The following is a 25,692-nucleotide window of genomic DNA, read 5'->3' on the forward strand; positions in this document are numbered from 1 at the left end:
CAAATCCTTCTAGCATGTTCACGGGCCCAGCATGTCCTGGGAGGCTTACTTCAATATCAAAACTTGATGCAGAATCTTATATTCCAAAATATGTACGACATATATTAAATTATATAGGCAAACTCTTGGGGTATATGCATGATGTGAATTTTGTGGGGCTGATCATGCAGGAGAAGAAGCATAATTTACTTCAGGCTGCAATTTTCGATAGGAGTATATGTGCCAGAGACTCTGGAATCAAAATGTTATTTCTAGCAACTGGTAGTGGTTTTAATTATTTCCTTAACTGACTTTAGACCTGGACATTTTGATGGACCCCACTAAATAAAGCTGAGGTGTCAGAAGTTCAGATATAAGATAGTAAAGAGTCTAAAGACTACACAAGTGGGAATCTTAAGTGAGGCTACAGTACCCCGTCCATGCTCTAAGCACTTCCCTTATCCTTCTAGGTTAACCAACTATGTTTGCTTGGGACTGAGTGGGTTCCCAGGAAATGGGATTTTCAGTACTTAAGTCAGAAAAATCTCAGGTAACTCTGACTACATTGATCATTGAATATATTCCCTTTACCAAGATTTAGAAAAACCCGCTGGAGAATGGAGCACCAGTATTTCTGAAAAGCGTATTACTGATCATGTTCTGTAAGGAATCCTGTTGGGAGAAGCAACAGTTGACACAGTGTACCAGATTTCAGTGGGAGTGAGGGATCCTCAGGGATGTTTTGCCAACTCCAGATCCTTCACCAGCAGTGCATGAGGGTTTCTTTCTTTCCACATCCATGCCAACACATGTTATTTCTTGTCTTATTGATACTAGCCATTCTGACTGTTGTGAGGTGATACCTCATTGTGGTTTTGATTTACATTTCTCTGATGATTAGTGATGCTGAGCATTTCTCCATGTGTCTGCTGACCATCTGTATAACTTTTTTGGAAAAATGTCTGTTCAGGTCCTCCACCCATTTTTTAATCAGATTATTTGTTTGTTTTGGTGTTGAGTCTTATGAGTTCTTTATATATTTTGGGTATTAGTCGCTTATCAGAAATATATATTCTCTACACAGTAGGTTACTTTTTCATTTTGTTCATGGTTCTCTTTGCTGTGCAGAAGCTTTTCAGTTTGCTGTAGTCCCACTTGTTTAATTTTGCTTTTGTTTCCCTTGTCTGGTGAATGTATCCAGAAAAAAAATCACTCATGCAGATGTTCAAAAGTTTACTGCCTGTGTTTTCTTCTAAGAGTTTTATTGGTTTCAGTTCTTATATTTAGGTCTTTAATTGGTTTTGTGTTCGTTTTTGTGTATGGTGTAAGAAAGCGAATCAGTTTCATTTTTTTGCAAGTAGCTGTCTGTTTTTCCCAATATCATTTGTTGAAAAGACTGTTATTTCTCCATTGTATATTCTTGACTTCTTTGTCATATATTAATTGACTATACAGGCATGGGTTCATTTCTGGGCTCTCTGTTCTGTTCCATTGATCCGTGCATCTGTTCTTGTGCCAGTACCATACTGTTTTTTGTTGTTAGTTTGAAATCAGGGAGTGTGATCTCCCCAGCTTCATTCTTCTTTCTAAACATTGCTTAAGCTTCCTTGATTTTTTTAATCACACTTTTTATTTTGAGATAATTGTAGATTTGTATACAGTTGTAATTAATCATATAGATAGGTTCCATGTACCCTTTACCCAATTATCCCTAATGGTAGAATCTTGCAAAGCTAAAATATAATATCACACTTGTACTTCTTTACTAATGTATGCATTTAAAGTTTCTCTCTCAGCACTCTTTATCTATAGGCTACACATTTTGATATGTTGCTATTTTCATTTTCATTCAGATTAGTGTAATTTTTTTTCTTTCCCTTGAGACATCCTCTTTGATCCATATATTATTTTGAACTGTGTTTTAAGTTTCTAAGTTTTGGGAGAGTTTCCTGTTATATTTCTGTTAATGATTTCTAGTTTCATTCTATTGCGGTCAGACAATGCGCTCTGTATCATTTCAGTTGTTTTAAACTTGTTGAAGTTTGTTCTGTGGACCAGAATAGGGTCTGTCTGGACATATGACATAACTCACAGGCATGTAAAAAGAATGTGTAATAGCTGTTGTTGGGTGGCATGTACTGTAAATGTCAATTAGATCTTATAGAATGATGGTATGTTGAATTCTATATACTTGCTGATTTTCTGTCTGCTTATTTCAACAATTGTTGATAGACATGTTTTGAAGTCCCCAGCTATATTTGTGGATTTGTCTGTTTTTCTTTTAATAGAGAAAATATCCAATATTTTTAGTTGCGCTTAGAGAAAGGAACAGGGAAAATACATGTAGACTTTCCCAAAAGTAAAAATCCCCCTTTCCATGGTTTTTATCATTAAAAAACAACTCCTGGGAAAAAAAAACAAAAAAAAAAACTCCTGGCCTGGAAACAGAAGCCTAATTTGAGTCAAAATGATATAATGCACTGCTAATTTCCAGACTGGGTACCCTGGAGGACAGATCTGGGGGTGAATAAAAAGGTCAAAAATAGATCTATTGCATTTTTTTAGTCTGACTTTCCTTCAGCTAATTATCAGGGTTATTTTTCCCTTAGGGAAATGAGACACTCAGACATTTGAGGGCTCATAGGCTACTAGAGATATGTACCATCGATTCAGTATACCACAGCTTTCCACTGGCCAGAATGGAGTCTTGCAAGGGTCAAGTAACATAGGGAGTTTTGATTCACAATATTTCTCATAGTTCTAGTAGATCATAAACCCTTTCTGTCATTAGTTGGTAAGCACATAGTTGCTACAAATATCCTCTATCCGAGAAGAACATGCCCTTCCAGGTTTCAGTATAATGGGTGTTAAGATAAGACCTAAACTGAGAGCTCCCTTTAGCTACCAAATCAATAATGCAAAAGTATTACAGTTTCAGTGGAGAAATGACTTAAGTTAATGCTACCACAAAAATTCTGGAAAGATACGAGAATGGTGATTTCTTTTTATTTTTTTTAATTTACTCTCAGATTCGACCCAGGTCGGTTGATCTTGTATTGCCCTTGTAAGATGAAAGCAAATTATCCTAATTAGCAGATGACAACTCCATTTGCATCTATTATTTGGATCTGCTCTCTTTCAAGAAGCAAATCAATAAAAGTTCTCCTATTGATCCAGAAATACAGTTTATTTTATATAGATGTCGAGCAGTACTCTTATAGCCGTCTTACCTCAGAATTATTTCAAGTGTTTGACTCCAGGCCACAGAGTTTAGTCGGCAAACACATGGCTGTCTTACCTACCTATAAGATATTACACAGGCCAAAAGCATTGGGGACGTGAGCTGCTAGAATATGAAGAGAAAAAGTTCATTGGCCTTAATAAAGCACAAGTAAGCCATGGAGTGTGAGGTAAATTTTGTGAAAAGACTGCTGCTTCATAGTCTGAGAGGTATTGGGATTTTTTTTTTCCAAAGTAAAGGACAAGTTCACTCTGTTTACTCCAACTTGCACTGTGTATTATTAGGAATATGTTCTGTATTTGTATGGATATTTAAAGCATATACCTGAGTAATCGGAAAGGTTTCTGTAGTGGGCTGAAACATATGTCTATGTCCCAAACAGCTAAGTAAGCAAGATGCTGCTGGAATGGTCTCCAGCATAGGAGGTACTGGTGAGCACCATTTTTCATGTTCCCCCTCTACCTTGATAGCACAGATGGGTGCAGGGTCAGGCGCTCTAGCTCACTCTCTGGGCTGCCCTCGCAAACCCAAGGCTGCTGGCCCATAGAGGTTATATATGACACACCCACAGCTAACATCATACTCCATGGTGAAAAGATTAAAGTTTTTCTTCTAAAATTAGGAGCAAGACAAAGACGCTAATTCTTGCTATTTTTATTCAACATAGTATTGGAAGTACTAGCCACATCAGTTAGGCAAGAAATAGAAATAAAAGGCATCCAAATTAGAAAAGAAGAAGTGAAATTGTCACTATTTCCAGATGACTTGATACTAAATGTAGAAAACCCTAAAGACTCCACCACAGTGTATTTGACCTAATAAGTGAATTCAGTGAAGTCCCAGGATACAAATTTAACATACTGAAGTTGGCTACATTTCTATACAATCAAACAAAGTATCAAAAGAGAAATTAAGAAAATAATTCCATTTATAGTTGAATCTAAAAGAATAAAATACCTAGGAATAAATTTAACCAAAGAGGTGAAAGACCTATATTCTGAAAATTGAAAGACACTAATGAAAGAAATTGAAGGTTATACAAATAAATGAAAAGATATTCTGTGCTTATGAATTGGAAGAATTAATACTGTTAAAATATCTGTACTACCCAAAGCAATTTATAGATTCAATGAAATCCTCATCAAAATACCAATGGCATTTTTCACAGAATCAGAACTAAGGATCCTAACATTTGAGTAGAACCACAAACAACCCTGAGTAGCCAAAGAAATCTTGAGAAAGAAGAGCAAATCTGGAGGTATCAGACTTCCTGATTTGAAACTGTATTTCAAAGCTATTGTAATGAAACCAGTATGGTACTGGCATGAAAACAGACACAAAGGTCACTGGAAAAGAACAGATCCCAGGAATAAACCCATGTATATACAGTCAATTAATCCATGACAAAGGAGGCAAGAATACAATGGGGGTAAAGACAGTCTCTTCAATAAAATCGTGTTGGAAAAACTGGATGACAATATGCAAAAGAATGAAACAGGACAACTATCTTACACCATATACAAAAATAAATGCAGAAGTGATTAAAGACTTGAATTTAAACCTGAAGACATAAAACTCCTCAGAGAAAACATAAGCAGTGAGCTTCTTGATATCAGTTTTGGCAATCATTTTTTTTGGACCCATCTTCTCAGGGAAAGGTAACAAAAGATAAACAAATTTGCTTTTGTACAGTGAAGGAAATCAACAACAAAATGGAAAAGCAGCCTACTAAATGAAAGAAGGTATTTGCAAATAATATATCCAAAAAAGGGTTAATATCCAAAATATATAAAGAACTTTTACAACTTAATATTTAAAAAACCCAACCTGATCAAAAAAATGGATGGAGGACTTGAATAGACATTTTCCCAAAGAAGACCTACAGATAGCCAACAGACACATGAAAGGATGCTCAACATTGCTAATCACAAGAAAAACGAAAATCAAAATCATAGTGAGATATTACCTCATACCCATAAGATTAGCTGTTATCAAAAATCTAAAAATACCAAGTGTTAGTAAGGATGTGGAGAAATGGGAACCCTCATATACAGTTGGTGGGAATATAAATTGATGCAGCAACTGTGGAAAACAGTATGGAGGTTCCTCAAAAATTTCAAAGTAGAAATCCCATATGATCCAGCACTTTTACTTTTGGGTGTTTATCCAAAGCAAATGAAAACATCAGTTTGAAGAGATATCCATACCCTTTTGTTCATTGCAGTATTATTTGTAATAGCCAAGATATGGAAGTCACCTAAGTGTCTATTTATATGATATGTATATATCATATACACAATATATACTATACACACACACACACACACACACACACACACACACACACACACACACTGAAATATATTCAGCCATAAAAAAAAGAAATCTTGCCATTTGCAACAGTATGAATGGACCTGGAGGGTTTTGTGCTAAGGGAAGTAAGGCAGACAGAGAAAGACAAATACCATATGATTTCACTTACATTTAAAATATAAAATACAAAATAAATGAATAAGCAAAACAAACAGAAAGAGGCTCATAGATACAGGAAACAAACTGATGGTTGCCAGAGGGGATGGGGGTTGCAGATTGGACATATAGATGAAGAAGATTAAGAGGTACAAACTTCTAGTTATAAATAAGTCTTGGGGATATAATGTACAACATAGGCAATATAGTCAATAATAATGTGATAATTTTGTATGGCAACAGATGGTAACTAGATTCATAGTGAGGATCATGTTGAATCACTCTGATGTATACCTGAATAATAGAATGGTATATGTAAATAATAAGAATGCTTAAAGAATACTTTTAAAAAATGATAGGTGTATCTGGACTTTTTAAAAATCAGTGATGCTGAAGTTCTTGAGGCTAGGCAAGCTCCAGAAATGATGGTGACCTTCCAGGATTTAGCCCAGAACCTCACAGAGAAGTTGCAGTACAGAACAATTCAATGTTTACCATAGTGTGTGATGTTGGAACTCCCACCAGAGCCCCTTGAATCCCTTTTATTCTATTTTTAGGACCCCAGGACTTTGAGAAGCTTTTTCTCTCAATACCCAGCACCAACAACTCTTATTTTTCAAAGGACTTTCCTTGGCCAAGGCTGGAATTTCCTTCCTCCAAGCCCATGACTGATGGGGTTGGGAGGTGGAAATCTGTATGCCTCTTGCCTTCAATCAGGACAAATCGAAGGTATAAATTATGCTCCAGAGATTCCCTGTTGGAATAAACCTTAGTGATTCTCTGTAAAAGTTTGACTGAAATCACGACCTTACTTACTTAGCTTCCTTCCTTTCTGACAAGTTTACCCTAGGTCTTATTTCAATTCATAAATCCCCAGCACAATGGTCCCCATCTTAGACTTAGGTGTGGGGACAGTTGTACTCATGAATCACATCAGTAAATGGGCAGTTAAATTTGAAAGTAAAACTAACGGCTTTTAAATGAATAAAACATTTGCTGAGAAAAAAAAAAAAACACAAGAACTCAGATCACTTAATGAAGGTCACAATAACACAACCACCAAACGTCTGGCCCCCTAATCGAGTTGGGGGCCATCGAAGATGACCCTCACTGCCTGCCCCAATGCAGTAGAAACATTTTACAATTGATTTGCCTCTGTACTTTTCAAGTATGCTTCCCTACCAGGAATTACAAAATTTGTACATTTATGATATGTGAAAAATATTTAAATTACCAATGAAAGCAGACAGAAATTCACACATTTTTTTCTTTACTAATAATTTTGTTGGTTTCCTTGAATTGGTTGCTGGGTGAGTTTGCTAGGGTGTCCATCATAACGTACCAAAGACCTGGGGACTCAACTAATTACATTTATTTTCTCCTAGTTCTGGAGGCTGAAGTCCAAGATCAAAGTGGTGGCAGATTTGGTTTCTTCAAAGACCTCTGGCCTTGGCTTACAGATGGGCACCTTCTCACTCTCTGTGCACACACCCCTGGGGTCTCTTCATGTATTCAAAGGTCCTGTTTTTCTAATGACATCAGTCAGACTGGACTAGGCCCATCCTAATAGCTCATTTTAGCTTAATCACTCTTTAGAAGGTTTAATCTCCACATACATTCATGTTCTGTGGTCCTGAGGGGTTAAGACTTCAACATATGAAGTTTGGGAGGACATAATTTACCCCATAATATTTGCACATGGCATAAGAATCTCAAACAGGAAATATTTCTTGAATGGAAAATGGTTTAATCATAAAAAGGTAAATATTACTCATTATTGACAGAGGTAATCCTGGAGTTTGATTTAAGGCTATGGAGTTATTTTGATTTGTTCTTAACCCATATTTTGTTAAGAAATATTAATTTTGATAATAATACAGTTTGGTCCACTTGTATAAGATTTAAGTGGAGATTTGAATTACCTATCATTTTACTATTTTAAACCCCCAGGAAGAAATCAAGAACAGGCAGGTTGATAATTAAAAATCTTCTAATGTGGTGGAGGGCATCATTTTGTGATTATATACTAGGGTTGATTTACTATCAAGTAAACTCCTGTCTGTTCTTGTCCAATATATAAACATACTTTTTTTAAAAGAAAGAGAAAGTGAAAGACAGTTGAAAGAAGATTGTAACCCTACATTTGCAGGATCGTTAAGAGCTGCTATTCATCTATGACATTTTGGGTCACCTCAAGGATTATTCACCCCAGATGCCAAAGTGCTGGCAGAAGGCAAAGTAGATGTGGACTGGGCTGTGGTATATGGAAGCCACCAATATCACCAACAGAGATATTGTTACAGAAAGATCTGTTACAGAAAGGCAACTAAAGCTATTACCGAGTTTCCTTCCTTATTGTGTCATGTAAATGTTTTAACAAATTTCCTTATTTCTTCTCTTACCACCAAGATTGCATATGCACTGGTTGTCTGACTTTGTAATTATTTTGCAGTTTGCAATATATCAGAATAAGATTGCTACAGAACTAAAAAAGAAATAGGTGTCAGAGGTCTTGGGACTGGAGCTCAAATGAGGTAGAGAAATTTTATTAGCTTGGTTTGGGGAATTGAATATTTTCCACCATACGTGGGTGAATTTGTTTTATGTTAGGCAGAAGCCTGTTGAATTGTGTGTTTTGTTTTGGTTTTGCTGAAAACAGCAAGGTGGGGTGTGATGCTCATGTATCTCTTATTTTGGCTACTCTGAATGGTAAGAATAGTAAGAGCCTTATTCTTTGCAGGAATGTCTGTAGTGGGTGTCCTTGTGGGACGTAAGTTCATACTTTACATCATACTTTATGCCCAGGTTCTGCCTTTCAAAGCAGAAGAGTCAAGTCATGGCTCTGGAGGAGTGGGCAGATGACTGAGATTTAACCAGTAAGACACTGGCTACCAGGCTTTTGAATCTTGGGAGAACAAATGGGAGTTTCACAGCTTCAAGTTGACAGTAGATGTGGCAGGGTGACCCCTGTGTTCTCAGTTTGAGTGTCCAGTGGTTGTAGTGCCAGCAGTAGGGGCCTTACCTAAATTCATGTTATATTTGAATATACCTGTCATCTTGGGGCCCAGCCTCCCTTGGTTCAGCCCTTCTTCTAAGTCAAGGTATCTGGTCTTCCTGTGAATTTTGATCATCGCCCCAAAGCCTTCCAAATGAATACCTTTTTGTTTGAGTCAGCCAAATTCTTTTGTTGTGGTTTATAGCCACAAAAAATCCAAACAATAAACTTTCTTCCTCACTCATTCTCTCATCTCTCCCTCCTCCATTTCCAAGGCTATTTTTCTCATCCGGGCCTAGAAATCTTTTCCTTCCTCCCTTTTCTGGAATTTTACCGCTTTGACATTCTCCTTCCTGCACGTATCTGCCACAAGGCCATCATTAACCAGCACTTCCAAGCCAGCACCTTCCTCTGCTCCTGGGGCAGGGAACTCTTCTTCCCCACCCTCTGCCTCCTTGGCCACATTCCTCTCTCTCTTCCACTTCCTCCTTCTTCTTGTTTACAGCCTTCTCTCCGCCTCTTCTTCCTTATTCATTAACTCCCTTGCTGATTAAACTGACACCTAAGGCACCAGTTCCAACTGTGACGCTTTTGACCACCTGCCGCTCTGCTTCAAGGCTCAGCCCAAGACCGGCTGCTCTTCTCTCTCTTCAAACACTCTAACTGAAAGAACTCGTCAGTCTCATCAAGATGTTTCTTTTTCTCTTTTTCTCTGGACCTAATCTGTCTCCTATGTATTTCAACATAGGCACCATCCTTCCTACGAATATTATTTAAATCATTGTTACCCCAATCCCTCTATTGAAGCTTTCAATACTTTTATGTGCCCAACATCCACCAAGTTTCCCTCTCAGCATTTCTCATCTCTATCCCTACCTTCCATGTCTCTATCATGTCCTATATTCTGACTATCTTCATCTAACATTAGGATCATTTCGAAATTTATTATTTTATTCCAGTGACCTCCAATTTTCCCATGTACAATAAATATTAATGATCAAAACTATAATGAGCACAATATACTGTTGAATAATTAGCTTGAAGTACACATTGCCTTCTTTCAAAGATGTTCCGGGATGAATTACTTAGTGAGATGCTGATCACTAAGCATCAAGTATGAATTGATTATCTCTGATATTATTGACTAGGTACAGTAAAGGAATATTTTTGGAAGATAAGGAGGTCAAAATTTTGTACCATAAAGGACTATGTCTTATTCAGAGTCAATGGCTAGGTTATTGTCATTATAAATACAATGCAAATGGATTTTAAAATGGGAAGGAACCTTTAAAGATTTATTAGATGAGGTCCTTCAATAAATAAGAAAACTGAAACACAGAAAGTTGAAGTCATTTGTCAAAGACAGAGCTAAGGTTTAAGTCCCCACCACTCAAATCCCAAACCTCACGTTCATTCTTTAAATTTGTTTTTTCAACTGCGGCAAAAAACGCATTACATAAAATTTACCATCTTAACTACTTTTACTACACAGTTAAGCAATGGATCTCTCAACATTTTAATCTGGCAAGTTAGATACTCTATAGAACTATTGAACAACAGTGCCTCCTGTCGCCCACTTCTCAGCCTCTGACAACCACAATTATACTTTTTGTTTCAATGAGTTTGACAATTTTAGATATCTCATATAAGTGGAATCATGCAATATTTGTCTTTTTGTGATGGGCTTATTTCACTTAGATTAATGTCCTCGAGGTTCATCCATATTGTAGCATGTGACAGGGTTTCCTTCTTTTTTAAGACTGAATAATATTGCATTATATATACTTACTATATTTTCTTTACCCACTCATCCATCAATGAACATTTGAGTTTCTTTCTCTCGCTTCGCTAGCTATTGTAAATAGTGCTGCTATGAACCTAGAAATAAAGATACCTCTTTGAGATCCTGATTTCATCCTACCCTCTCAGGTTTTGATTTACTCTTTGCCTTCTGTTTACTCTTTTTGAGGTAGGAAATTCAAATGACTAAAATTGATTTGACAATTGAAAATTAGAGTTAAAGATTTTTTGAAAGAAAGTTCATAGAGATCAATCTTCCCAGAAGTATAACCCTAAGGGTCTTTTCTTCTTAGGATATTTTGTAATTGGCATTTCTGATGGGGAGCATAAAAGACAGAAAAATGAAGAAAGAAACAGGGTAAGAGTTGTGAAGAGCATTCAGGGAAGGGGACTGTAACAGTGCATTTGGATAAGTAGTATAGGAAACACTTCACAAAGCATATTGTCAACTGTGACCACCACAGTGACTCAATGACGTCATCCACCAATACTTAAATTTCACCATTTTCTAGCCTCATTTCAGTAACCTCCTCTGAGATTCTCTTGTGTTATTTTTAACTCTATTTTAAAATGTTTTTTATTAACTGATGCATTGCAACTCTTCTTTTCCTTGATTTATTTTTCCTTGTTTATTTTCCTCAGTCCTTGTCCCTGCAGCAACAAAGAATAGAAGGGCACAGACCCAGCAGAGAAGCAGAGTAAAAGTTTTATTAAATATTATGCAGTTAAAGAGAGAGAAAGTATGGGCATCCTCAGAGAGCAGGTGCACCTGAAAGGTTTGGGGTTCCCCCTTCTAAGGATTTTTCAGGAATATGACAAAGGGCTGGGATGTAGATTTGTCAAGTGATCTTAAGATGTTTTTCTTTGATAAGGGACCTTAAGTCTCTTCTATAATCAGTCTTCTAGGTTATTCTGAAAAATTAGCTTAACAGAAGAAATTTACTGATCCAGTTCCTCCCCAGGATAGCAACTTCCCTCTGGGAACATATCAATCAAGACCACCTGCCCTGCCCCCAAGGTGGGCTGAGTTATTGTCTGTTTGCTGAAGAATATGTTAAGAATCTTACTTCTTAACTTCTTGGGTTTTAAAATGCAATCTTATCTTTAAGATGGAATCTTTTCTGTTTTTACTATGCTGTTTATATCTGGGCTTGTTTGGAAAATTAATCATGGTGCTTGTCTCCTGCCCAGGTTGCAAATTACTTGATTAGGGGCTTTAGGAGGAAGAAAAAAGACAGCATATAGGTTAAGTTAAAGAATAAGCTGGGCCTTTTAGCAGGCTAAAGTAAATCTTACAATGGCATGATTTAATTGATGCCAAGAAGACATGAGCCGTTCTGGGATACTTTATCTGGGGAATGTTTGGACATTCTGAGTTACTCCTGGTCTTTGGAGCTTCAGCTAATAAACTCTGAGTCCCTTCTAATGGGCTTTACTGGGCTTATTCTCTCTCCAACCCACTCATATCTATTTTCCTGTCTAACACAACAATTATTCTTTAAAAATATATCTGTTGTACAGGCAAGTAGAGCAGACATGTAATGATTCCCTAGCCATCACCATTCTTCCATCCCTACCTCCATGCCTTTATCCAACAATCCCCTCTCTGGAAGGTGATTCATAGTCCTTATCAATGACTAAGTCCTACAGAACTTCAAGATTCAGCAAAGTTCTTCTCTTCTGTGGCTTACCCTTGATTACCAACTGCTTCCATTTTGACATTTTTTTAATCTATGCAGTTTTGTTTCTACCCCTCTCTCTACTTTTACAGTACCTTTTAAATTGATTCTCTATTATCTCTTAATTTCTCTATCTATGTATTTACTTAGAGTCAGAGCCACTCACAGAGATAAACATGACCTACCTTGAATCAATGACTCAGTAAAGACAAATAATCTTTCCCTTGTTATGTAATGTGCCCTTATTAAACATTTACATGGATGTAATGTTGTTAAGCCACCTCACCCCAAGTCTCTTATGGCAGGGAATGAAGGATAAACTTCCTAAGTCAAAGACTGCTTTGAAGTGTTTATCTATGAAAGCACACATATGTAATAGAATAGATTGCGATGTGCATTTGCTTTTTCAATTAAAATATTAAAAAATCCATTTGCTGTTTAATTCTTTAGCATGTTCTTGGAAAAACTGGATATGAGATCCATCAGTATATGCTGAGATGTTATGATTATTTTCCTTGTGACTTTACATAAATAATAATCTATTCTTTGGACTCAGATTTTGATGTTTGGCATTTTCCCAGCAAAAACTGCACATACAGGAGACCCGATAAATTTTTCCCAGTAAGTACCATTTTCATTCATGAAAGGTATTTTTTGTAGGTCCAAATTTTATATTGCTTGACATTTTCTTAAAACACAGTGAAAACATTCTATTGTTTTCTGGTTTCTGCTGTTCTCATACTACTTGGTATTTTTTGAAGGTAATTAATTTTTTTCTCTAGCTGCTTTTAAGAATTTCTCCAGAAATATGAAGTATCTAAATGTGGATTAAAAAATATTAAACTGTTTATGATTTATTGGTCTTCTTACATCTGTATATTAGAATCACTCATCAGTTCTGGGAAATTCTCAGCCATTTTCTCTTCACATATTGTCTCTACCCCTTCTGAATATCTTTTCTATATGACATTTCTCATTGAGGATATATTGGAACCCTTTACACTATGCTCTGTCTTTTACTCACCCTTCTGTATTTCCTTATTTTGGTCTCCCTGTGTTCTTTTAATTCTTATTTACAATTGTACCTTGTTTTATCATGCATTACTTATTGCACTTTACAGATATTGAAGATTTTATAAATTGAAGGTTTGTGGCAACCCCACATCTAGCAAATATACTGGCACCGTTTTTCTAGCAGCATTTGCTCACTTCATGTTTCTGTCACATTTTGATAATTTTCTCAATATTTCAAATTATTATTTTAATTATTGTTCTATTTATTATGGTGATCTGTGATCTTTGCACTAGTGTGTTTGGGGGTGCCACAAACCACTCCCATATAAGATCTTAATCGATAAATGTTCCATGTTCTGACTGCTTGGCTGAACAGCTGTTCCTCTGTCTGTCTCACTCTCCTCTGGCCTCCCTGTGCCCTGAGACACAAATCTTTGAAATTAGGGCAATTAATATCCCTACAATGGCTCCTAAGTGAAAGGAAGAGTTACACATCTCCCACTGTAAAACAAAAGCTGGAAATGATTAAGCTTACTGAAGAAGGCATATTGAAAGCCAAGATGAACCAAAAGCCAGGCCTTTTGTACCAAACAGTTGTCTCTGCTGTGAATGCAAAGGAAAAGTTCTTCAAAGCTGAAATCACTCCTTGATCCATGGGTTGCAGAATAAATGTCACCAGGCATGAAAACAACATGAATCTCATTGTCCATCTCCCATCAGAGCTCTTGGGTGACCACGTGCATTGTCACCTGATGTTCTGAAAGGAATATTTTCTTCTGAGCAGTAGGTCAGTCAATCCAAAATTGACTCCAACTTGGAATGAAGTTCTACTATGGTGAAGTGCTATCAGACAGCATTGAATAATGCAGAGAAATTGTTCATCCATGGAGTCATCAATTGACGTGGCAAATTTTGTGGTGTCTTTCTTTGAGAAATTGCCAGAGCCACCCCCACATCAGCAACCACCACCCTGATCAGTCAGCAGCCATCAACATGGATGGAAGATCCTCCATCAGCAAAAAGATCACAACTCACCGAAAGCTCAGATGATGATTAGCATTTTGTAGTGATGAAGTATTTTTAATTAATGTGTATGCTTTGATTTTTTTCAACATAATGCTATAGCACACTTAATACACTATAGTATAGTATAAACATAACTCTTACATGCACTGGGAAACCACAAAATTCATTTTACTCATTTTACTTGCTTTATTGCAATGCTCACTTCATTGCAGTGGACTGGAGCCCACTCTGCAGTACCTCCCAGGTGTACCTAGGCTAAAATTTCCCTGAAATGCACTTGTGTTCTGTTGGTGGTAAGCCTAGCCATTGAAGGTTTTTTTTAATACCTTTATTGAGATACAACATACTAGAATGTAAATCCATTTTAAGTGTACAATTCAATGAATTGTAGCATATATGAAGAATTATACAACCATCATCATGATCGCATTTTAGAACAGTTCTGTTACTCTGAAAGGAGACCTTGCCAGCCACTTCATCTTCACCTGTCTTGTTGCATAGGCTGTTGAGAGAAAACTATTTTTCTATCCACCTCTCCCCTCCCATCTGGCAACCACCAGTTTGTTCTCTTTATATATGAGTGTATTCCTGGGGTTTTGTTCTTTAGATTTCACATATAAGTGGACTCATATTGTATTTGTGTTTCTCTGACTTATTTCACTTTGCTTAATATCTTTGAAGTCTATCCGTGTTGTTGTATATGGCAAGATTTCATTCCTTTTTATGGCTGATAACGTCCATTGTGTACATATACCACATCTTTTTTTCCATTTATCTGTTGACATACACTTAGGTTGCTTCCATACCTTGGCTGATGTAAATAATGTTGCAATAAACATAGGAAAAATAGTTGCAAGAGATAAAGAGGAACAAGTTTCTGTTTATAAATATATAAATTTCAGGGATAAAAAGTACAGCTTAGGAAATATAGCCAAAATGTTGTAATAACTTTGTACAGTGACAGATGGAGACTAAACTTTCATGGTGAGCATTTCATAATGTATATAAATGTCAAAGCACTATATTGTACACTGGAAACTAACATAATATTATGTCAACTATATGTCAATGAAAAAAAAAGGAAAACTCAAATTTTCCTGGGTCGACAAATGGCCACAGAGCAAACGTTTCTTCCAAGTTTGCCTATCTATCTGTATAAGTAGTTTCTCTGTCATATTAGCTTAGTAATTCCTCACTGTCTTAATAAGCTCTCTCATACTTTAAATAATTAAAATGAATACTTTGTCTGGCTTCTTCACCTGTTTCCAACTGGAGTGTGTAGTTGAATACCCGAGCTCCCATAGCCAAGAACAGGAAGCCCCTCTCTGGTGTTGTATTTTACTTCACAGCTTGGATTTCAAATTTAAGGCTGCCCTCTTATGTGAATGAGCTTCACCGGGCATGCTGGGTCCCAGAAAGTGCCGGACAGTTTGCTGTGTACTCTGGTACTCAGCCTGCTACTCCGGTACTCAGCCTTTCTGCTTCTGTGAGCATCCCACCATGCGAATGGCTTGCCGTTAGCGGGCTGGATCAGACTCTTAACTGCCCGCAGAAGTCTCATGGAAATTTCTCTTCTGGCTGTAATTGCTGAAGATGTGTTTACTGGCCATTACCCACAGAAAGAGGTTTTATACTTGAGGCATTCTGGCATAGAAATACAACCTTGGGTTTGCTTGGGCCAACTTCTCTGAATCTGCAAAGACTTAGTCTATTTCCAAAGTCAATAACATCTGTATCAGTTCTGCAACATGACTAAGAACTGACTCTTAATAGAGAAACATAGATACAGAGAACTTGCTGTTAGACTACTTAAGACAGAGACACAGACACAGGCATATAATATACAGTCTACCCCATAGAGGTACTCCTTGGCTCTTCCTGTCATGTCTGTCACCCTGGAGCACACATTCATAGCGTCTAAGCGTAGTTTCTTCATTGATTGGTGTATTATATACATTTTTATATAAAATATATATAAACACTTAAAATATATAAAATACATTTAATTATATTAAAATATTTTAAATACATTAAATATATTTATATTTGTATTATATATCTAATTTTACTTATATTTAATTAAATTTACTTGATATTTAACAAATATATTTATGTGATCGCTAATGTTTAATTAGCATATTTAATTATAGTTAATTATATATTAATTATAATTATATATGATTAATAGCATATTATAATTAATATAATATATAAAATATACTTAATGTATTACATGTACATATTATATTTATATATAAAATATATTTAATGTATTTAATGTGTTTTAGATAGTTATTTTATTAATTATAATATATTAATTATATGTGCTATAAAACAATTTAATATAATAATAATTATATGAAGTATATAATTATATGAAATCTAATATAATTTATATATATTAAGTATATCTAAAATATTTAAATATATATTTAATATCTACCTTGAAGGTAAGCAGGGTCCCTATCTGTTTCCCCACAGAGCCTCCTACGGTGCTTGATACAACTTTAGTTATATTCATAATACAAAAAGGAACCATTTTAATAACGGCTCCAAGAATTCAGACCACAGGTTAAGAACAAAGGGTGTGAGTTTAAGAGAATGTAAGCATCACAGAAGAAAACTCCCTCCCAACCCTGTGTGCACTGAGGCTGTACCTCTTTGCAAAGTCTTTGGAAAAAAGACAGCCCTTAAATGTACACCACTTCGAATGAACAGGAAACAGCATGCGTATCTATGCTTAAAGTGGCAACCTTTGTTCAGACACTAGCCAGGAGTTCCCCAGAGAGCCAGATTTTCTTCACTCTAAAGCTGCATGTATATACGCAAAATAGCAATAGGAGGGACCATGAAAATCCTGGAGAACAACCTGGTATAAGGACAGAGGTGGGTTCAAATCTCTGTTCCTCCCCCTGGGACTCCACATATTTTTCTCCAGCCTTTCTTTCCTCATCTGTGGAATGAATGCCATAGTATACTTAACTCTTAACTCTTAGAAGGGTTGAGTTTATTTAATTAATTATTAATTAATTACTTATGCATTAAGCACTTGGTATTCGTATAACATCTGGTAAGTGGTAAAAGGTCAACACATGTTAGTTTTTGCCCATTTTTATTCCAAACTTTGAAAAATAGCCATGAGGACAGTACTTTCCTGGTTGTTTTAAAGATTGAAAAAACATGTAAAATATCTCCTCAAGCTATTTTACTACAAATTGATGTTGCTCCCAGGACTAAACTGGATTAGTGTGGAGAAAATGGAAGTTCCTATGGCCAGGATCCTCACCTGAACCTAAACTACTTGATGTAATTAGCCTACTGCTAGGCTAATGCTGCCACACCAGTAGGCAATAACTATTATTGACTAAGTCACTATATAAAGGGCTCTGCCCAGTGCTCTGGGTGCTGGCAGAGACAGAGGAGGATTCTGTATGCAGACATGATTCTAGTGCTTGACCTACCACCAGGAGAATATAGCTGGTATAAACATTTTACCCCAAGAACATTACATTGTCGTTTCTTGGTCTCAGTGAATCCATAGTGAACATGCCTGTGGCTGAAACCCACTGGAAAGACAATTACAAAAAATTCTTCAACTACAATGGGCTTGTTGTTTGTCTGTAAGCATGGCCATATAGAAGAAATAGGGACCAGAATCAAATCAGAAACAGGGAAGGTGGGATTCATTTGCACACATCTATACAGACTTATTTAAAATAAACCCCAAAGATGGTACCTTTCACACTTCCACCATTTATACCACCTGAAAGGCTTGTTAAAACACAGATGTCATTCTCACTCTCATTTCTGATTCTATAGTTTGGGGTTGGTCCAAGGAATTTTTATTTCAAATAAGAAGAGAGTAATGTTGATACTACTGGTTTTAGGACCACACACTGGGAACCATTACCATAGAGGTGATTCTCAACTCTGTTTGCACCTGAAGGTCACCTGGGGCTCTTTAAAAGCTACCAGTGCTTGGCCATCCTGCCCAGAAGTTCTGATTTCGTTGGTCTGGGCTGGGCTCTGAATATCAGGAGTTTTAAAAGCTTTCCAGATTTTAATGGGCCAAAGTTAAAAATAACTTCTCTAGGGAGCATCAGTTCTGGTATATTTTAGAAAAGAGACATTCAATTATTCATTCAAGTATCAATTGCTGCTAAGACTGTATGGGAGGACAAAGAGGTTTAAGTGAGAAAGGGCTTCATTTTGGAACTTGATCTTAGTTTTGGAGAATGAGCATGTTTTATGGGTGGACAACAGGGAGAAGAACATTTCAGAGAGAGGCCTGGTGGTCTTCGGTGTCTGGACCCTGGAATAGGTGGTACATAAGGAGGTGGGAGACATAGTCTAGGATTACATTTTCATGCCCAGACTTCATCCTATGGGCCTGGGGGACATAGTTGAAGATTCTAGAAGGAAAGTGATACAAATAGACTCCATCACCAGCTGAGCAAGAAGAATATTTTCTAGGTAGAATAATCCTTATTTTGAGATTATATCTAGATTATTCTCTGTATAACCTAATCTAGACACCAGAATATCATAGAATAACAGAATAAATCAAGACACCAGCTTCCTTCTCTTTAGCTAATTCCTGAACTTGTGATTTGATTTTTGAGGGAAAAGAAGGATGCATTTGTTACCATTTCAAGTCTACTTGTTTTGGACTTTGGCAAAGTGAGTAGAAAAAATAGTTAATAAGGAGAAAGAAGAGGCCAGAAAGGAGAAAAAGACAAGAGGAAAACGGGGTGGAAATAATTCTGAGGTTTGAAGCAGCACAGAAGTGGGAATAGAAATTAAAGCTGTGAAAACAAGTTTCCCATCAGCTTCAGGTCCTCCTGCGAATCCTGGTCCCAAGAGGGCCAAAGGCCATATCCAGTGGCCTGCACTGCCACCTGCCCGTAAAATCCCCAAACAGCAACAAATGAAAATCCACCCCCTCCTTCCCAAATGTTATCCTCAGCTTTGTAGAAAGATATACTGAGAATATGCCTTGGATACCATAAATTTGCCCTCAGGCTGGGCCTTCACATTATATCTCTGCTCCCTACATTTTAGCCTCACTTTTAAATGACTGTTTTTCATGGATCTTAAAAGGTTATTTTTCCCTGTATATTTTTACATCTCTGAAATCAAAATGTATATTGGAATTGTCTCTTTAATGGTCAAATTTTTCTCCCTTTGTGATACATAAAGGAGCATCTTTGAACTGATGTCATCTTATACTTGGAAAAATATGGAAATATATTTTTTTACATATATTGGAAGTGTGGCCTGATGGAAAAGACTTGATTTTTTTTTAGTTGAAACTTTTGCTGTCACCTGGAATTTCTAGTATCCCTTCTCTGGATCTCCATTAATTAGTAGTAGCTTGATTTTGGGCAAGTTAGTTATCTGAGTTTGTTTCATCATCCTTAATACTGTGTATTGTATAAGGCTCTGTGACCATTAAATGCTGCTATATATCAAGTCCTTAAATGGTTCCTACCTAGCACATTAAAGTACTCAATAAATAACTATTATCATTTCCAAATTAAAGCATCAAAAACCGATAGATGCTCCTGCTAACACTCAAGTGAAAAGCATGCAGACATAAACATTCTTCATTCTCAGAATGTGCTGTTGAATCCCAAATGCAATCTGTGTGGTTTAATCCTTGTAATCTATGAGGACTACTGTGGAGAAGCTTGTTTTATGTTGCTAACAAAAGGCTTGGGAGTTCAGATGGAGTCCATAGGGGCAGTTATTTTCAATGCACCTATGTGGATGTTTAAAGTCTTAGGCAGAACCCATCTATCTTTGTCCCTGTAATTCAAAACCCTCTGTCACCAAATGGTGGTTTTCCCTGTGCCCTTAAAACTACTCAGCTCAGCTTCTGCTTTATTCTGATAAACCTGGGAGTGCAGGGCCCCAGCCTTTTAAGTAAAACTGCTTCTCCAGTATTTAAGGCAACCAAACATAAATGAAATCGAAAATAACACTGATAACAGGCAATGCTGTGGCTGCCTGCTGGGTGCTGTTTGTAGCTCTCGCTAGCAATCCCAGGATAAAATAAAGCCCAAGTTGAAGGGCAGCTTCTCTAATTGCCTCCACAGGACACAAGCAGCCTGGACTTGAATGAAGCCTCAGTTAGCTCTGCAGGGGGCGCACGCCCAGTGGACATGGAGCTTATAAGGATGTCTTGGAGGCTTTCATGTTTGCCAAGTGGCTGCCCCTTAAACTCAAGAATAGCCCTTCTTCCTTAAATGATAGGAAATTGTACAGTTCAAGTTCTCAGCACAAGTCCCAGGGACAGAGAAGTGGCAGTAGAAAGGGAAAGAAGTGACAGCTTTACATGGTGGAGGCCCCACCGTTTCTCTTCCTCGTAGCACTGCTTTCTGAGGCTTGTGTTGGGATGAGACCCTGAAAGGGGAGAGAGGGGGTCTTCAAATGCTCCTCCTGCCCCAGCGCCCCTCTCTCTGTCAGTCTGCCCCATTCCCGGCCATTCCTGCTCCTCATTCAATGTCACAGCCACAACTCTCTTCCATAGGTGTTAAGCTCACTTTATACCTTGGGGGTCTTAGGTAAATTTAGAATCTTGCTCATTTGCAATAAAGTCATAGTTTGAATCCAGGTTGATGTGACTTCAATGCCTGTGTCTTATTTTTTCCAGGAAACAGTCCAGCCTCTCCACTTGCTCCAACTCAAGGTGAAACCACACCTGCACCATGTCCACCCTTCCCTGGAGCCATTTTTGCAGGTAAGACAGAGGTTTCTACTACTTAGATATTAACTATGCATCTGCTTATTTATTTATGTCCCAGGACAGCCTGGTGAGATAAAACCATTGAGACTGTTTATAAGTGGGAAACTATACCCCAATGATGTAAGGTAACTGGTCTGTGTTGGGACAGCCCAGACACAGCGAAGCTCATAGCCCAGCCCAGGTCTACAAGGACAAGTCCGCTGTGTTGCCAATAAAGCAAACATCCTAATTTTTATACTTAAAGTACACAAACATGATTTCTAGGAATATCAGATTTTAGTGGCCAAATAGTCTAATGTTTTAAGATTTCTAAGATCTATGATAAACAAGGATGGAGGTGGGTGGGGAGAGATGTTGATAATTATTTAATGAACTCTAGAATTCCTTTTCATCCAGTTTGGGTTCCGTTTAGCAATTTATTTACATCTCTTTGAAGGTTTTCTCCACCTGTACAAAAGGTATTCAATTAATTGATTGATTTAATCAAGCACTCCATCAGCTTTGCAGGGGGCTCCTAACAGTTCTGTGAGGTCTTTTGTGGCTCTGGTGTCTCCCCTGCTATGATAGTGAAGTCATAGAAACAGCAGGTAAATGTATTTGGTATACTGCCCTGGCCACAGCTGCCGTGTTATCAGGAGAGAAATCGTGGTGTCCCAGCACTTCTGCAGAGGTTTATGACAGGAGCAAGAAGTCACTGTGTTCTTATACTGTCTGAAAAGCAGGCATGTGTAGTAAAAATGACATAACCCTAGATGGCCTCCTACAACCATGTAGAATCTCAGAGGGAACAAGTCCTTCGGGTGATTCTGATGAATGCTAAGTTTGAAAGCCACTGTTCCAAGAAGTCCAAGAATCCTATATTTGAACCGAAGGCTATGCTTGTGAAGATGGGTAGAATATATTTTTCTTTAACAGCTTGTTAACTTGATTTATAACAGCTTAATATGTGGACATGCAGTATGTGGGCCTCCATTTGTACTCTTGCTCTAGGCCCCATGAATGTTTGGGATGGGTCTGTGTCTGTGTCTCAGTTTTCTCAGGCTGTCGAATGAAAACATTAGATTAGATTGTTGTTTGAATTTCTTTCTCTGTGTATGATTTCATGGCTGCTATAGAGACCTTTAGGCCTGACTGTATTCTCTGCCCAGGCTCTCTTAGAATACAGTGACTGTGATGCCTAGTGACTGGAAATGTTTTTTGCTTTTTTTGCTACATAGGTGTTTCTATACATCTTAGAGTGGGAAGATTTTTGTCATTGTATAATTTTTACTTTTCATGATAAGTATTTACTTTTATAGTTTAAAAAATAATTTAAAGGAAAAAAATCAGTAAAACCGAAAAAGCAAGCATGTGTAGTAAAAATGACATAACCCTAGATGGCCTCCTACAACCATGTAGAATCTCAGAGGGAACATGTCAGGAGAGAGGCCCAGGGTTGTGGAAGGGCTGGAAGAGGCTGGGCAGTCAGAGACCTGCTGTTGAATTCTGCACAGCCTCCCACTGGGATTGTGACTTCTGCATGCAACCCTGGGTGCCTCTGTCTTCGTGTTGGTGAAACTAGGCTAAAAGTCGTGTCTTGCAGAATGGTTGTGAAGGTGAAGTGAGATCATATTTGGGACAAGCTAGAGCATTTATTCTTCAGGACAACCCAATTTATCATCTCCATGATACAGAAGAGGACCTAAAGGCACAGAGAGAGTGAGGGCCCTCAAGAAACCACACAGCTCCTAAGTACTGGAGCCAAAATGAGAACCCAGGTGTGGGTATCTTCAAGTCCATGCCCTTTCCCCTGCTCTGTGCTTGTGTGAAATTCCCCATCAATCATTTGATGTTCTTTGCTCTCCTGGAACATTCTGATTCATAATGAGGATTTCTGGGCAGACGGATCCATCAAGACATGACAGATGACCAAAGCTGGTCACATCACCAGATATAGTGCCCATTGTGAGTGAGTGTGATGACATTTGAATTTATGTTTCAGTCTCTCCTGAGCATTGCAAGTGCAAATAACACCCCCAATTTCAATTTGGATGAAGCTCCAAGAAAGCATATGCTATCTAGCAGTCAAATCAAAAAACTGAAGGTAAATAAGAGGGGACTCACACAAATCTCTCCCCTGGCTGTTTCAGATGTCAGCTCTGAGGATGGCTCTTCAGGCGAAATGTGTTACAGATAATGGCAGGAGATAGCTGTTCATTTTGTTTGAGAAATAGTCTTCTTTTGTTTGCATTAGATTAAATATTCTTAAATATAAGCTACCAACAAGCTATGCAAATTTTGCTAAAGAAGGCAGTGTAATTATACATAAGGAGTGTAATATATTTAGGAATAATTTCTGTTGTCCAGCTTCATATTATTTATTGATCCAATTATGTGTACATAATTGTGTATATGTTGACTAATATCATCAGTTTATATATAGGTATATATGCATAACGTGTCTATACACACATACACACTCACATATGCACTAGGGTGAAAAGCAATAGTTAGGTACACATGTATGTGGCTTGTTATCTGTTTGATTTACAGCAGAAAACAAAGTTTCTCCAGTTCTTCCTCTTTCACAGACTATATGAGTTCCTGGAAATGAGCCTCAGAGACCCCGACACCAAGATACGGAACAGGGGGCTGAGCAGGCAGTAGGCCTTAGGCTTCCCTGAGGCTGGGACTTCCCAGGAACCTCAGTGGGGAGGTGGACAGCTTTTCTGCTTCTACTCTAGTAGCTTCAGGGGAGACACTGCATCATCTCCCATCACTCCCAGAGACTGACAAATAGGGGCTCCAAAGGTGGGACTTGACTGTAGCTCCGGGGTGAAGAGTGTTCCTGGCCCAGGCCAAATCGCCTATGAAACTGGTGAAACCGAAATAAGTCAAGGGAAAGGATAGGTTGGGGGAAAACATTTTTTATTGCTCACAGCTTACTTGAACCTGCCAGCCAGGCCCGGCCCCATCCATCTCCTCCAGCCGCCACTCACTCTCTGCTGTCTGGCTGCTCTCTACTTACCACCTGCCCCTTCCAGCAGGAACTCCATTGGTGGGTCCTTGGTGACCGGTGACCGGTGGACACCAGACCAATTATGTACAAGGAATGCAGAGGAGGAGAGAATGGCCATGATCTGTCTACCCCTTGCCCCAGGCTGCAGGAGGCTACAGCGGCAAGCACCTATTGATACGTAAATGAACTAAGGCCAAGCCGGAGATTCTATAAATTCTGCAATTGACCCCACACTGACACAGAAACATAACAAACCATCTGAGGAACACAACAGCCAGGAAAATTAATTCAGATAAATTAAACACTTAGATTTAAATAGTAAACACTTAGACTTAAAAAATTTAAAGAATTAAATTAAAAACCTGAAGATTTACTCTGAAGCTACTGGAACTTTAGCTTCAGCCCCTGAATTGAACTTGAGCCCCTCATTTGTATAAGTTGCTTCTAAAGCTCCAGGAAGTGTTCCAGCAGGGGGTCCATAGGGTCATAAGTTTGCAAAAAGTGATTTTCATCACCAACAGCTACAACCCCTGTCTCTTTCCCACTAGAGCTATAGGCTTCCCCTCCTTGCGCAGGACTGAATGAGCTCCTGGGATGTAGGACTTTCAGTGCTAAAATCTGCCAAATAGGGATGAGTTGGTCATCCTATCCACTCTTCTTTTTCATCCTCCATCTTCTTAACAGGTGGGAAAAAACACAAAGGCTTATGGGATCTGGTGGAGGCGAGGTTGAATAAAGGATAAATTTAGTTTAGGTGGAGGCAGGTGTATGTCCATGGTTTGTAATCACTTTGAGTTAAGTTATTGGTGAGCGTCCCAGTGCAGGGCAACCTCCAGGACTCTAGCACTTCCCACCACACTGACCCGCTCAGCATTCCTTCACCAGGATACAGGGACGTGGCTTGCACCACATTCTTATCATGTCCCACCATGCCTGACATCAGAAAAACAAGGGAAGTGGAGGAGGAACAATGTCTGGAACATAAGGGGCCAGAAATGAATGCGTGGAAACCATCAAATCATCAGACATCTACCCTTGTTGGTCAGATGGAATTCTCATTGATATTTAGTCAAAAGGGAAGTTGCCCCCTCTCTGCAATGGATTGAGAACACCGTGTCTACAATTACAAATACACCACGTACTTTTTCTTTGTTGAGTGAGATGTGGTTTTTCAGATTTCCTGTTTAAAAATCATCATAATGCAGTGGTCTTTTACTGAGTGTGCTTGTGTCTGAATTCATATGATTTACACAAGCCCAACTGTTAATAATTAAACAATTTTTAAATCATCTTTACTAAAGGAAAGACTTATTTTTCTCTATTGCCTCTATGGAAAGTGCTATACAATTGCAGTTATATACAGAAATGATCAGAGAATATGAAACCAAAAATTAGAGGAAAATAAAAGCATTAGAAATGCATTAAGCAATCATTCAGTAAAAATATATTATGCCATCTTTCTGGATGTGGGGGATGTTCAGAGTATTTGTCAACATATTAAAGTTTTTATTTTGTTGTGATTTATTTTCACATTTTTAACATATATTCACTTTTGTACCTAACTTTGTTTGTTTGCATTTTTTCTTAAAGTCTTTTAATACAAACAAGTGTATGAAATTTATTCCTCAAGCCTGGATCTTACCCTAAAAAAATGTACAAAAATCCTACAAGAACACATAAGAATTTATGTGTACAGTTAACGTGGTGGAGTCTTTAAGCAATATGGAATCCAATAAGTATTAA

General features: G+C 37.8%; 1 long non-coding RNA gene across 1 annotated transcript in view; it reads left to right on the plus strand.

Annotated features, from left to right (window-relative positions):
- Nucleotides 1-25,692, plus strand: part of LOC130681487 (uncharacterized) — a 137,762-nt gene that overhangs the window by 24,850 nt on the left and 87,220 nt on the right. The window contains exon 2 of the long non-coding RNA XR_008994667.1: nt 20,859-20,945. This is a non-coding gene — a long non-coding RNA (uncharacterized LOC130681487). The remainder of the gene's footprint in view (nt 1-20,858; nt 20,946-25,692) is intronic.

Source organism: Manis pentadactyla, chromosome 18, assembly GCF_030020395.1.
Source record: "Manis pentadactyla isolate mManPen7 chromosome 18, mManPen7.hap1, whole genome shotgun sequence".
NCBI lineage: Eukaryota > Metazoa > Chordata > Mammalia > Pholidota > Manidae > Manis > Manis pentadactyla.